General features: G+C 33.9%; 1 long non-coding RNA gene across 1 annotated transcript; it reads left to right on the top strand.

The window, feature by feature from the left end:
* Nucleotides 1-1,512: 1,512 nt before the first annotated feature.
* On the top strand, nucleotides 1,513-2,237 carry LOC135743639 (uncharacterized). The gene is made up of 3 exons (XR_012336235.1): nucleotides 1,513-1,626; nucleotides 1,758-2,026; nucleotides 2,182-2,237. It is a non-coding gene; the product is annotated as an uncharacterized lncRNA (long non-coding RNA).
* The last annotated feature ends 4,854 nt before the right edge of the window (nucleotides 2,238-7,091 follow it).

The raw sequence follows: 7,091 nt of genomic DNA, 5'->3' as shown, positions 1-7,091 counted from the left end.
AAAAGTGAAGTGAAAAATATGAAGTAATTTGTTTTTCTTAATAATTAAATTCATGCATTAAAGGATACACTTTGAAACACCATTACTAAACCAAACAAACCCATGTTATTTTGTCACTTCGTCTATTGCAGGAAAAAGCTGTAATAAAACACACCCGAGTGCTAATTGTCCCCAACACCCAACAGAACAAATGAAATGTTTTCAAAATGAAGTCAAGGATAAATGTTCAGAAATGTTTGAAGATGAAGACACTTTGAAAAACTTTAACAGGTAAATTCCAACCAGTGTTAAATGCACACTGCTGAATATCATGTATGTACATTTAATCCTGAAAAATTTGCTGTGTAGTTGTACATCGTTCTGTTTATGTCATCATTATGCAGTGAGGAGTTAGAAATCATAAACAACATAATCAATATAAATGACACAGAGGAATACAAGACCTACAGTTTTGGGGATCTTGACATAGCCGTGTTTATGGTAAACGTAAGCAAGGAAGATGGTTTTGTATCAATCAACACATCAGAGGTAAAAATCTTCCTTCATCAAACCTCAAAACAAAGGCTAAAAAAGCTGTACACACTTTGTTATTAAAAATACTTTGTCAGTTTAAATCATTAAGCATACAGCCTACCATTTAATGTTATTTTTGACATATAATTTTCCTTTCATTTAAGCTTTTTAATGATACTGACGCACCACAAATATGGATCCCAGAGGAGTCTTTCCTAAATGTTTCAGACGAAGAGAGCAGAGTCGGTGTAGTTGTCTACGATTCAAATGAGCAATTCACTGTGAGTCATTTTATTTCTTTATTCTGCTGAGTGTAAACTATTTCAACTATTTCTACTTTAACTCTGTTCCTTATATAAATCTCCATGTTGTTGCAAATGTTGTAATTTTAACAGCTTAAACTGAAAAATGTGATTATAATATCTAAAGTCATACGGATTGAAGTTCCTGGGCGTGACATTGTGAATTTGACCGATCGACTTATAATACAGTTCCCGGTCAATAAGAGAACTGTAAGTGTAACTCTGACAACACTTTTCACATGTTCTCAACATTTACACACAATAACTGCTTTGTTAATTCTGCTTTTGTGTGTTGACATTTATAGAAAAACGCCACATATTCCTGTAAATTCTATAATGAAAAAAGTAGGTAGGATTAAAACAAATATTTCATTGTATCATTATTTACTCAAATATATGTTGTTTTTTGAAAACTGCATGCTGGTATATTTTTATATATTTATGTTGTCTTTTTGTTTGTTTCATGTCACTCAAAAGACAACACCTGGGAAAATGACGGGTGTTTAACCCAACAGATCAGCAATTATGTTGTAAATTGTTCCTGTAATCATATGACTGCATTTGCTGTGCTTATGGTGAGGACCTATAGAGACTTTTCATTCAATGCATTAAATAATGATGTAAATATTGAATGATTTATATCATCCTCATAAACACTGCAACGCTCTTTGTGCTCCATTCACTCTCAACAGATTGATATGAAGAACATTGATAAACAACAGTGGGAAATCATGTCATATATCAGCTATATAGGCTGCAGTCTGTCTGCCGTATTTTCTGCTGTTTCCATATTGTCCTATATTGTCAACAGGTGCCGTTCCTTATTTTTCAATTAAATGTATATCAACCTGATCTAGAAATAGAGATCTGTAATGTGATCTCAGACATTTGGACCTGCTTGAGTCTAACAAACAGTTAAAATGGTTACTGTGTGTTTTCCAGTAATGCCAGGAAAGAAGTGTCCAGACGCATCCATGTGTCTCTCAGTGCTGCTTTGTTTCTCCTCAACATCAGCTTCATGCTCAGTGAATGGGCCGCCACACTGAATATAAATGAAGTTTGTGTGTTTATTGCTGTGACGATACACTACAGTCTGTTGTGTTGTTTCACCTGGATGGCCATTGAAGCTCTGCACCTCTATCTTCTTCTGGTCAGAGTCTTCAACATTCACTTCAAGCACTACATGGTCAAGCTCTCTCTGATTGGATGGGGTGAGAAATATAAGCAATGTTCTTCAAATAACATAAAATGTACAGTATAGTTTGTAAGGTTAAAAGAAAGAGAGAAGTCATATTTGGTGATTTCTAAAAACCAATTGGAAGATTTTTGAAATGTGGCTGATTTTGTGATCTTTTCCTCTTGACAGGAGTCCCGGCTCTTCTTGTTGGATGCTTGCTGTCAGTTCAGAACAGTCGATCTGTGTATGGTACCAAAAACGTCACATTATCAGATACCAATAAAACAAATGCAATGTAAGTCCTCAAATTATACTTTTGCACTTGATACAGCCCACATAAGTGTAATTTAACCAACTCAAACTTATTTATGGTTACATACACTTCAAATGTCAAAATGATTTTTTGCATGATGCACAAATATAAAATAATTCATTCACGTAATCAAATATCTGTTGCAAAAAACTGTTAGATAGTCGGAGCCGATGGTGTAGTGGCTGGGGCTCCGACACATTGTGCAGATGCAATTCTTGCAACCCGAGTTCGAATCCCGGCTCGAGGTCCTTTGACAATTCCATACCCCTCGCTTCGCCCTATACTTTCCTGTCGTTTCCTTAATTATTATCTATCCAATAAAGGCAAAAATGGCCGAAAAAAATAACTTTAAAAAAAAACTGTTAGATACTACGGGACACATTTATCAGATCTATGCAAATAATAATAATAAAAATTTCCTTGCATAATGCAAAAATGTCAAATAAATGATGTTACAAAATGTGGCCCACAAAAACCAAGACAAATTGTGGTGGATTTTCCAAGATCTTGATTACACTTGAAACCAAATTCTGCAGAAGAAAGAGACTGCGGTTATTTTCAGCAGAAAAATCAGATCATAAACTTATGCAAAACCAACTCTTCCAGACATTTTTGGACAAACAAGATTGTAATTCCACAACAAATCAACACACAAATGAGTTTCACCTGTAGTCTATATTAAGAAATAAAGGAGAAAATGTTTCAATAAAATAATGATACCCTTTAGCTTTAAGATTTACATCTTTTTTTAAAAAACGTTTTTTATAAATCTTAATAAACATTTTGACATTTGAAAACTTTTTAACTCATTCAGTGCCACACATCTCTATAACTATTTACACTTTCAAACATGTTTATTTTGTTTAATACAGCTGCTGGACAACAGGTGGTGTCATCCTTTATGCTGTGAACATTTCCTACTTTATCCTTATATTCCTGTTCAACTCCATAATCCTGATCGTAGTGTCCAGATTAATCTTTAGGCTACAGAAATTAGACAACAGACCAAAGAGCAAAACCGCTTGCAACAATGTCAGCACAGTTCTTGGTTTAATGTGTCTGCTGGGGACCACGTGGGGTTTGGCCTTTTTCACCTTGGGATATACAAACTATCCTATTCTCTACCTCTTCTGCATCTTCAACTCAACACAAGGTAGGCTTGTGACAATTTTACTCATTTGCATTTAATGATGCATTAATTTATTTATACGCTTATGCATCTTAGATACTTAAATAAACTTGCATCAACTTACATGATGTAAACTTAAACATTGCTGTTTATTTTGGCAGGGTTTTACATCTTTCTATGGGGGTGTCTGACAGGGAGGACTAAAAAACAGCAAGAAAATATGATGACTGCAACCTCACACAGCCATAAACACAACACCTAACCTTAAAACACTTTTCAAAACAACAGTTTTAAGTACATCAGAGTCATGTAAGAAAATAAAACCACATTAAAAATAAAATACAACTAAATAACATGCCAAAATTACAGAATCTTAAAAAAAAATAAACATTACATCTTTAAAATGTACTTAGGCCTAGTGTATGGTTTTATGGTTGTAACTCAATATTAAAATAACTCTTTCCTCATTTTTAAGTAGGCATACTGTTCAAATTAATGAGATTTAAGTTACTTTTTTAAATTAAATAATTAGAAGTCGACATTAAAAATTGTAAACTTGTTTTATTTATAGCCTGCTGTTTATTTAATAGCGTGCCATTCACTGTAGCATCAAATCTGCTAGCAAGTTTACAATGCCAAGTTCATGTGTTGTGTTGTTTTATAACATTTAAATTAGCAATTTTAAAAACTGTGGCAAATATATTTTTTTATACATGACTTTTTGTTGTAGTGCATTCACTTCCATTGTTTTTGTTTTTAAGTCAAGTCGATACAAGAAAAAAAAATATGAATTTACATTTACTTATGACTTATAATGAGACTTACTGTATGCTAAATAAATGCTTAAAGTTCAACAATAAGTATTTGAATGCTTGTAAATATTTAAAAGAAAAGAATATAGAGTAGATACGCACTTTGCGTAGGGCCCCGAACCACTAGGGGGCCCCCTTGCTCTTAACTTCATGCTGTGCTGCATAGACCAGTTGGCGAGTGACATCAGTGCCGCGAGAGCCTTTTAAACGAACTAGTGATACTTCAATACTCCGCTGTAGTTACATCCACATGTCTTGATATACGAATATGGTTTTTAAGGTATCCACCCGGAGCAAAAAAAACTTGAAGGTGAAGTAAAAAGAATAATGTTTTAAATTCCTGTTAAGTCTTGACTAACCCTGCAGTGGAATTATTACAAACACTAATTTCCAAATCCTCAGTCCATGCAGTGTGTGCTGGTTAAAAACAATGCACAGTATGTCTAAAGTTTGCATATTTAGGGGATCATTGATTTATTTTGGTATGTTCTCCTTTGATCGTCTTAGTTTTTAAGCAAATTGGAAAATGTTTGTTATAGTTTTTCTGACAGCTATTTTGGTTTAATTTTATTATTATTATTTTTTTTTTATTTCATTATGTTTTACATCTCTTATATAATATATTGGGCAGTGGACCTTGTTTTTTTAAGTACCAATGTACTGTAACAGATAAGGCTTATTCATAAACACGTGTCAATTTATAATTATAAAGTATTCTGATGCGTGTCACGGTAATGTCCATATGGCAAAAATGTTCAGCTATAAGATAATACAACGTGTTTGGTTAACATTTTGTGTATAGCTACATTTAAGCAGGGACGTTGAATAGGTTTTTATGAATGTACTTACAGTACAGAGCCCCCTCACAAAGTTGCCTCAGCTCTGGTCCAGACCGATGGTCCAGACCAGAGTCCAGACTAGCTGTCAAAACTGACACTAGAGGTCAGTATTTTGTCGGTTTTATTGGCCTAAACATTAAAATACAGTCAGTGATCCAACTCCAATGCGATATAAGACCTAAAAAATATATCAGATTGTTAGCCTATATACCATAAAATATATTTTGATATTACATATAGTTGTTGTTGTTGTCAACAACTGTCTTGTAGTAGAGACTTATAGCTGATATTACGAATACAGTTTTATGGAAGTTGTCATATTTATATACTCATTTATATTATTTATCACTCCTGTTTTTCTTTAATTAATAACCTTTTGTTAAATGCAATGCATATGTATTAATAATCAGTTTTTCTATACATGTGATCTTCCAATCCAATCAATCCTACATTTTCAAATTAGATAATAAATGCTTAGTGATGGAAATTAGCCAGAACTGACAGCACTTGTGTCTCCAGATTGGTGCAACAAAATGTAAAAAAAATGAATATGCAAACTGATGTCTATGTTAAAAACAAAAATAGTTAGTTTTGAACACCCAGCAATGTACAGTACAGTACACAGTAAAAGTTATTTTTGAAAGTATTTTTAGGGAATTGCTGTGATCCATAAAACCTGCGTTAGGCAAATATATTCAAATGTATTACTTTTAATTTACAGAAGAAGCTTCAGTTTCACATTACTTCCTGAAACGTCAATGGTTAATGTATGTATGTCACTGAGATGTTTTTGAACTTTCTGTAATTTTTTGTCAATGGTTTTATATCTCTAATGAGCTGTTACAAATCATTGGTGCACTTTTAATAATAAAGGTGCTTAAAGGGTTCCTTTAATATAAAAAACTTTTGTAAACCGGAAAGGTTATTTGGATAATAACGTTTATAATGAAACCATTTAGTCAAAAATGAAACACCTTTATTTTTAAGAGCCTACACTGTCAGAAACAAATGGTCCCTATAGCTGTCACTAGGGTGGTACTCAAAAAGTACCTTTGTACCTTAAAGCCCCACTGTGTAAGATCTACTCCCATCTAGCGGTGAAAGTCTATATGACAAGTAACTGAATATTACTTTCTAGCCCCCCCCATTCGGAACGCGTTTTAACTCGTACGGTGGCCCGGCCGTGTCATGCCAAGGTTAACATGGCTTCCAGTAGCTACAAAGCAAAACCAATGAGAAAAAATGAACAATTTGCAATGTCCTTTGCCTGTGATCCATCAAAGCACACAGATTTATGTTTAACATGAAAAAAGTCTGATTGTCATGATATGTCCGCTTAAAATCACATACAAAAAGCAACCATGACGGGTTTAAATGGACGCGAAATAATATTATGTCAAAGTACAATGCTTATGTTTTAAGTAAATGTTACAGGTCCGTGTATATGTAAGAGCTTTCTCTCATATTGGTGAAAAAAGATCGCGCAACTTTCACACGCTTGTAAAATGAAACGAAAGACGCGCAGATCAGACGCTTTTATCAATGAAAGGCTAAAAATAGCGCTGTCACCGTGTGTTTGTGCTAGAGGTCAGAACAGATGAAAAACATTTATCTCAGTACCTCAGATTACATAAATGGGCGGAGAGACGGCGTGTGTCTGTTTGAACACATTAAACCACATGCATGTTTACACTAACAAGTGTTATGCATAATCATGCTAAAGTTAGCCAAGGAACTATAAAACTTCAAGTTTACAACATGGACTGTATAGATGTAAACGAATATGCTGAATTACCTGTGGATAATATAGAAAGTGCAACTTCAGTGTCCCTTGAGTCCCATCTTGGAAAACTAACTCCAATAGTGACTTTGGTCTTGATGTTTTTCCTGTCACGTTGTCGTTTAAAATCCCCGTTTCGCATCCTTGGCGATTTGTTTTAATGTCCTCGAGAATATGTCTTCAACAGGCTTTCAAATCAAAGCATTAGATCGCAGGTTCATCACGG

Source organism: Paramisgurnus dabryanus, chromosome 2, assembly GCF_030506205.2.
Source record: "Paramisgurnus dabryanus chromosome 2, PD_genome_1.1, whole genome shotgun sequence".
Classification (NCBI taxonomy): domain Eukaryota; kingdom Metazoa; phylum Chordata; class Actinopteri; order Cypriniformes; family Cobitidae; genus Paramisgurnus; species Paramisgurnus dabryanus.
Note: the sequence above shows the minus strand (reverse complement) of the source record. Positions and strands in the feature narration are given on the sequence as shown.